The following is an 8,520-nucleotide window of genomic DNA, read 5'->3' as shown; positions in this document are numbered from 1 at the left end:
TGGGTGTGAAGAGAAAGAGGAGAGGCATGGTCCACAGACTGTGCCCAGGTCAGGGTATTGTGAATAATATATATATATAGAGAGAGAGAGGTGTAACTATGTGGTAAGAAGCTTGCTTCCCAACCACATGGTTCCGGGTTCAATCCCACTGCGTGGCATCTTGGGCAAGTGTCTTTTAATATAGCTTCAGATCAACCAAAGCCTTGTTAGTGGATTTGGTAGATGGAAACTGAAAGAAGCCTGTCATATATATGTCTGTGTATCTATGTTTGTCCTCTCACCATTGCTTGAAAACCAATGCTGGTGTGTTTACTTACCTGTAATTTAGCAGTTCAGCAAAAGAGACCAATAGAATAAGTATCACGCTTATAAAGAATAAGTCCTAGGGTCAATTTGTTCGACTAAAGGCAGTGCTCCAGCATGGCCACAGTCAAATCTCTGAAACAAGTAAAAGAATTAAAAATAAAGAGATATATATTGTATAGAGGTAGTGATGGATGTGCAGCATATACCACTGGTAGACCTGCAAAAGATCTTCCTTCCACTCCTTCACATCAAACTTTGCCTCATGGAAAACTTCGTAAAAGCAATGACACACGATGGTTGTGCTTCCAGTACCCTACAAGTAAACTTGGTACAGAGCAAAGTGATGCAAAACTGAAAGCAGGCATTTTCATTGGACCCGAGATCAGAGAATTGATGTCTGATAGCAAATTCAGAGATAAACTGAATCTAGTTGAGTTGACGGCATGGGATTCATTTGTGTTAGTTGTACAGAACTTTCTTGGAAATCATTGAGCTGAAAACTATGCTGATTTAATAAACAACATGTTAACGATGTATGAAAGAATGGGATATTGAATGTCTCTTAAAATGCACTTCTTGCATTCTCATCTCGATTTTTGCAACGAATCTTGGTGCCATTAGTGATGAGCATGGTGAGAGGTTCCACCACGACATTGATGGAAATGAGGTATCAAGGCCAGTTCAATCCACACATGATGGGTGACTATTGCTGGTTCCTACAATGGGATGCATAAACACAAGAGCAAGTGTCTCAAACATTTTTTACCCATATTTGTAAGTACTCATTTTCCCTCTCCTTATATCTTATTCTTTTTCTCTCAACATACTTTTCTCCTCTGCTACCATGACCCATACTGCTTTACCTCAATGCTTATTTCTTCCTGCCTCTTTGTCTGGTCTGATGACATTCCTAATTGAGTTATGATTTGCTTAGCATTAACTTTACCACCTGTAACATTTTGTTTCAGTTGGCTGATTTTAATTTTATTCTTTGCCCTACTCTCTTCTCACTGTCTCTTCTATTTTATCCTTCTTCCTTTCTTCTTATATTCTAGAAGTTCTTCCTCTTATCCTTGATTTTGTTCTGCTTCCTCTACCTGTAACTTTTCTTTTTTTTTTTTTGCTAACACTACTACTATATGAATTGCATTTGCCAATCTTCTCTTGGTAAAGGAAGCCAGACATATTGTAATATCTTCATATGACTGGTTACATACCTATGATTTTTTGCATATTTCATTTGCAAATCATGATTATTATCATTATTAGGTGACTTTTGGCTTCCTGAAACAGATGTCAAAATTACAGCCATTATGAGATTACATATTTTATTCTATATTTTTTGAGCTCCATATAAATATATTTATATCAAGCCTGTGTTTATCTCCATTACTACCTCCATATCAGGTCAATTTGGATTTTTCTTATAACCACTGTATGCCTTGTCCTGGATGAAGACTTTGCAATATAAGTTCAAAACCTTTTGAGTACTACTATGTGTTTTCAATACTAAGCATGCACAGCTCTCACCTCTTGTCTGCATATATATATATATATATGCTCATGTAGAGCACTTGTGAAATTAATAGTGACAGTTGTTTGTTTAGAAAACATCTTAGTGAGAAACTAAAAACTGCTCTGTCACCCTTCCTTCACTGTCATCTGAAAATTTTATATGGGAATGTTATATCTGGTGTATAGTTTCATCAATATAGTAAAGAAGAATCTAGTTCATTTCATAGGAAATACTATGTAATTTATAGTGTTTTCTATTAATACTCGCTGACTGACATTTCTTCAATGGTCAGCTCTCTGGTCTGATTCAACAGTGAAGTTATGAGAGATGTTATAGTGGAATATGAAACTGCTGTCATGAACAAATTCTTTCTTAAACACACACACACATGCTGGTATATAGGTGCAAAACAAGTTGAAGAAAATAGCATTCAAATATCAAAGGTAGAGAAAAATATAGTATTATTCTATTGAAGCCAAAAATCTTTACAAACTGCTACTTAAAGTTTCATGTAGCCAATCAAGAGAAAAGATCTTTTGAAGCAATAGGATGGTTTATACATGCTTTTAAATGGTGCAAGTTATAATCAGTGGTATATACTCATAAAGACAGGAAGGCGTAGAATTTGATAAGATGGAGTACTCCACATTGATCCTTCAGTTATGTGTCATTCTTTGTTAATAACTGTTTCCTGTTGAAGTATTTCTTGGTATAGATATAAACTTTCTTTGTGACTAATTAACAGATGGCATATTCAATAGAATGTGAACTGATGCTGACTGATCCTGACTTAGTTGACACATGGTTAGAATGGTTTTTGCCTCCTCAAGAACAAAGAAATTGCATGATGGTCCAAAAGGGAGAACAGACACATATTTTATACTGAAAGCTGATATCACAACTATACTGAAGACATTGCTAATGGTTCATCTGAAAGAGCTGGGGGACATGTGCTCAGCAAAATACATATGATTATAATGAAGAATATGTGGCTTACAAAGAAACTGGTCATTGCTGAACACAAGTGTCAAGAATTGTCTGAGCCCATTGCAAAGTTTTTGCACCATGTTTGTAACAACTTGATATTGTGAGTTTGATAACATTGGCCAAAGTGACCAAAGTATAAAAGAAGAATTAATATAAATGAGGCTATTGAAGGCATTTACCAAACTTTCCATAAATCAAGACTACTGGAATAAGTACAGCTGAGAAACATGTCATTTGATACATGGGTGAACTCCATACAACAATAGATGATTTCTAAGATATCACTACCAATAACAGCCCTTCTTGTTTCTTGAGATGGACAAGTATGTTACATGGCATGAAAACCACAAGTGCCGTTTTCCAACATTCAATAAAAAAAAATTTTTTTAAATGGAAGCCTAGCTATATGGTTTCGGGTTCAGTCCCACTGCGTGGCACTTTGGGTAGGTGTCTTCCACTATAGCCCCGAGCCGACCGCAGCTTTGTGATTGAATTCGGTAGGTGGAAGTTACTGCCGTGTGTGTATGTGTGCGTTTAGCTGCTCAGTGCCTCTCCGAAAGAGAGAGAGAGGGGGATATGCTCATCACAACAGAATTGAGATCCTAAAACCAAGGAGCCTCATAAAAAGCATTGGTATAGGTATGGGTGCTGGTGCTATGTAAAAAGCACTGGTGTTAGTGCTATGTAAGAAGTACCCTGTACACTATATGGAGTGGTTGGTATTTTAGAACAGCATCCAGCCATAGAAAGCAAACCAAAACAGACTATGGAACCTGGTGCAGTCCCTGGCCTTGCCAGTTCCTGTCAAACTGTTCAACCATGTCAGCATAGAAACTGATGTTAAATGTTGATGATATACATACATATATATATATATATATATATATACATATATATGTTGATGATATACATACATACATATATATATATATAAAAACACACATATGTTTGTATGTATTTGTGTGTGTGTGTCTGTCTGTATGTATATTTATATATATATATATATATATATATATATAGGATCATCCTATAAATAATGCAGTTTTTTTATACTTCTTTTATTTTTCAAAATTAAGATAAGGTTCTCTTGTCATCTAAAATATACTCTCCTTCTCTTTCTATAATGCTCTTTCATCTATCTGGTTAACTTGCAAGCTCCCTCTTCCAAAATTCACTTGCCCGTTATGAAAAATACTCCTCTAGTACTGTTCTGACCTCATATACAGAATTCCTGCTTTTTCTGTACAAATGATTTTGAAGACTGTGGAATAAATGATAATCAGATGGGGTAGTGTGTGGCAAATATGGTGGGTGGGGCATTATTTCCCATTCAGAATGATCCAGCCTTTCGAATGTCATCCTAGCTGTATGTGGCCAAGCATTATCCTGATGGAAGAACACCGTTTGTCTTCAAACCAAAGATGGTCGTTTTCCTTCTAGTACTGACTAGAGCCATTCAGGCTGCTCACAGTAGATTTCCTTTGTTATCATTTGGTTTGGGTTTAAAAGTTCAAAGTGGAATAAACCTTTCATATCCCACCAAACAGATATCAACACCTTACATGGGTGAAGACCTTCTTTAGCTTGGGGTGCTGGTGTTTCTCCTTTCCCTACCTACTGTCTTCGGCACTTGACATTTTCATAGAGAACCCATATTTCATCACTAGTCACTGTTCAGTCCAAAAAAGGTCCATACATGAGACATGACAGCAAAGAAAGCATACATTCACTCTGTACACGTAATTAGACTCAGAACGTTTGTAAGGAACCCATTGACCCAATTCGCTGACTTTTCCAATGGTACACAGGTTGAATGACCAAATCCAAGCTTCTCTGCTAGTTCCTCAACAGTTACGATGGGATTTGGTCCACCAGGGTATTGCAGGATGTCCTCATTGAGCTCTACAGATCTTCCAGAACAAGGCTCATCTTCTAGGCTGTAATTTCCAGCTCAGAATTTCAGGAACCATCCTTGACACTGGCTTATGCTTATTGTTTGATCCCCGTATACTGCATTAATATTCCTCACACTTTCCATCACATTGTTGCCTTTATTGAACTCATAAAGCAAAATGTGGTGAATATGCTCCTTTGCCAGCTTTGAAAAAATAACTGTTAAAATCGAACTGCACTCTTCAAAACTTTCACTAAGAATAAAGACAAGGTAAAATTACTACCTGCTTTTATAGTAAGTTGATGCAGGTAGTTTATCCTATCCCCCTCTGACTTTTAGTTCATGCAACTGAAAAAAAACCGCATTATTTATGGGATGACCCTATATATATATATATTTGCATGGTCAATTGCATCAAATTGACTATGATTTGTTTATAGTGATGAAATGTATGAGCTGTACATTAACTCACTCTCCCACCCACCCCACCCCATCAAATCCACTGCATACTTAACCCTGGAAGAGTGAAAAGCAGAGTTGACCTGGCCGTGATTTCTTAATTCAAAATTTAATCCAATGGTACAAAATATTTTATCTGATGCTCTACTGAATTGCCCAACCACCATTCATTTATACAGTATTTATATTGTATAAATTTGTCACTATCAAGGCATGGCTGTGTGGTTAAGAAGTTGCTTCTCAACCACATGATTTCAGGTTCAGTCCTGCTGTGTAGCACCTTGAGTGTCTTCTATAACCCCAGAATGTCCAAAATGAGTGGATTTGGGAGATGGAAACTGAAAGAAGCTTGTGTGTGTATGTGTGTGTGTTTCTGGATTTTAATGAACTAATGCTCACATCCTCCTCCTCCTTGTCATCACCACTATCATCATCATCAGCAGCAGTTTTCAAAGGGACAGAAGCTAAACTGGATTCCTGTAATGTTGGTTTAGATACAGTTTTGATTGACTCCATATATTCCACAGAAGAAGCTCCAGAACTTTCGATTTCAACACAAGATTTCTCTTTTTCTTTTCTTGATCATCAATGAGTTTAATGGTTTCTTTCTACCTATCTGAAGATAGTTTTTCACTTTTAATAGACAAGACACTAGCTATAAAGAAGGATTCTGTATACTGGTTAGTGTACAGGATTGGAGCTGTGAGGAGTTAGATTATGAACAATGTGTGCACCTGGTGTAAGTGACACAATACCATCCAACTCTGCAATGCTGAGGTCAGTGAAGTGTCAGTAGAAAAAGCAGAGTGATGCAATATCACATTTGGGCTAGAGGTTGGCATGCGTTGCCAAGCAACTCTTTAGAAATCTGTCTGGCAGCCTTTTTAACAATGTGGTGTAGGATGTCCAAAAGTATAGCAGTATAATCCTAGATATGAGAGCAGTTTTCTATTGTGGGTCTCATTTGAATTTATAAGAAAGTTAAAAACTGTTGGAAGTTAATGTATTTTCTGACCCTAAAGAGGAAGGCCAGTCTTTAGGATGTAATTTTTGCTGCGTTGTGGATGTGGAACCACCAGAGTTGATCACTAGTGAGTGTGAAACCTTGTAGTTGTAATAACTTTGATTGTCCATAATGTCACTGAGTAGATGTGGTAAGATTCAAGCCAGTTTCTTTGTTGTGTACTTTATGCTGTTGAAAGTAACAAGATGGATTGGCTGCTCCATTGGAGAATGTTTGCATAGTTTTTGTTCATGGAAGCATTGCAGGTTTTTCATGAGGTGTCTTAAGTTGCATGTGAACAACACTTATGATATGCAAATATTAGGTAAGAGTGAAGGTGAAATCATTTGAACTGAAGGTGATGGTAAGTAGATTGTTGTAGTAAAAAATGGAAAAGTTTGGAAATATAACTTAATTTCTCCAGATGGAGATATAACTTAATATAACTTAACATACATACATATATAGATACATACGTACAAACATACATGCATGCATGCAGGGATATGTAAGGTTTTTGAAAACACTGGAATTTAATGGAGAACTAAATTTTCAGCAAGTTTGTTAACAAAGATTATAACTCAACATAGATTTTGTGCATGATTCTCAAATGAGAATTTTATACAGGAGTGCCCCTCTTAAAACTGTACCTAGAATTGAGTTACTTGTTAGAGAGAACCAAATTCACTTATCTCATTGAAAATGTAACATTAAATTGAATGAAATTGACTGCTTTCTTACAGAGCACTAAGTCACAACTTCTGAAGTGGGGAAGGAACAGTCATTACAGTAATCCCTCACCATATCATGGTTCACCTATTGCAGTTTATTATTTAAGCTTACGTCAATTCCTCCATGGTGTTGTTTTGCATTTATAATAAAATAAGCATGTACAAATTATAAAAATAATTCTAAAAAAATACAGTACTGTTTCTACTTTGTAGATTTTCACCAATTGCGGGTGTTTTTGGAACATAACATCTGAGATATTAAAGGGATTACTGTTTATTGAATCCAGTACTTGACTGGCACTTTATTTTATCGCCCATAAACAGATGTGTTGCAGTGCTTAGCATTTGAAACAATGTCAGCCCTGTAACAGGCAAAGACTACAACATATCAGGTGATGTTAACTTACATTTTAGCCAGTTGGTGTCCTGGTACATTTGTGGGAACATTAAGAGCAATGGAAAATTCCATGCACTTTCACGCTGAATGATTGTAATAAATTGACATGCACATGAAGTACAAACCAGAGGTATTATTGGTCAACAGGTAGTTATGCTACCTTGAGCTCATGTTAAAAGACCGCCTTGCCCAACATGAAGATTTACATTTTCTCCTCTTGCCAAACACACATTCTCACACACTAGCTACTGGCATTTGGCATAACAGCCTTTGGCAAGTAACCTTTGTAGTGTCATTATCGAAATAGATATAATTCGTCATCATCATCATTTAATGTCCATTTTCCATGCTGGCATGGGATGAACAGTTTCACAGGAGCTGGTCAGCTGAAGAGATGCCCAGGCTGTTTTAGTATGGTTTCTATGGCTGGATATCCTTCCTAATGCCATCCACTTAACAGAGTATACTGGATGCCTTTATGCAGCATTGGCATGGGTGCTTCTACATTGCACCAACATGGATACTTTTTACATAGCATCAGTACCCATGAGTCTGCAAGATTAGAATCGCTCAGCTGTAGAAGGATATAGGGAACTTGCCTGTAAACATTGACAACCACAATTTTTCTTAGCTTGATATGTATTCTCAAGCACAGCAAACAGCCAGATGTCGCAGTCCGTTGTCATTATTCATTAAAATTAAATATCGTTGATTGATTTTATGTGGGAAATGACACAGCTTGAACAAATTTTCAGCTCCCAGCTGACCATAGCAAGTTTGAACTTGTTAAATTAATAACAAATAATATGTGTCTACTGCCTTTTCTATTGTATATAATTGTTTTACACTACGCACTGTTGTTTTACACTGCCAAATGTGACGAAGGGGCGTGCCGGAAAGAAAAGTTGAAAGTCCCTTGCGTTACACCACTTTCCAAAATTTCTTTTGACTACTGTCATATTGAGGACAATGATGGTGAAATTTGTAGTGCATGACTATAATTGTACCATCTTCTTCGAGAGTGATTTTAATGTACTGGTAAAGAGTATTAGATAGCAAAACATTATATGATTAGAAAATTGTGTTCTTTTTATGTGAATAATAGAATTTTAAAAATATATATTACATCGACTAACAGTGTATTTCGCACTTTTGGAACGTAATTTGTTTTCCCTTTAGTTGAGAGGCTGCGTTAACACAATCTTTCGGTAAAAAAAAAGAAAAGAA

This window comes from Octopus sinensis, linkage group LG11 (genome assembly GCF_006345805.1).
Source record: "Octopus sinensis linkage group LG11, ASM634580v1, whole genome shotgun sequence".
Lineage (NCBI taxonomy): Eukaryota > Metazoa > Mollusca > Cephalopoda > Octopoda > Octopodidae > Octopus > Octopus sinensis.
This window is presented reverse-complemented; position numbering follows the sequence as displayed.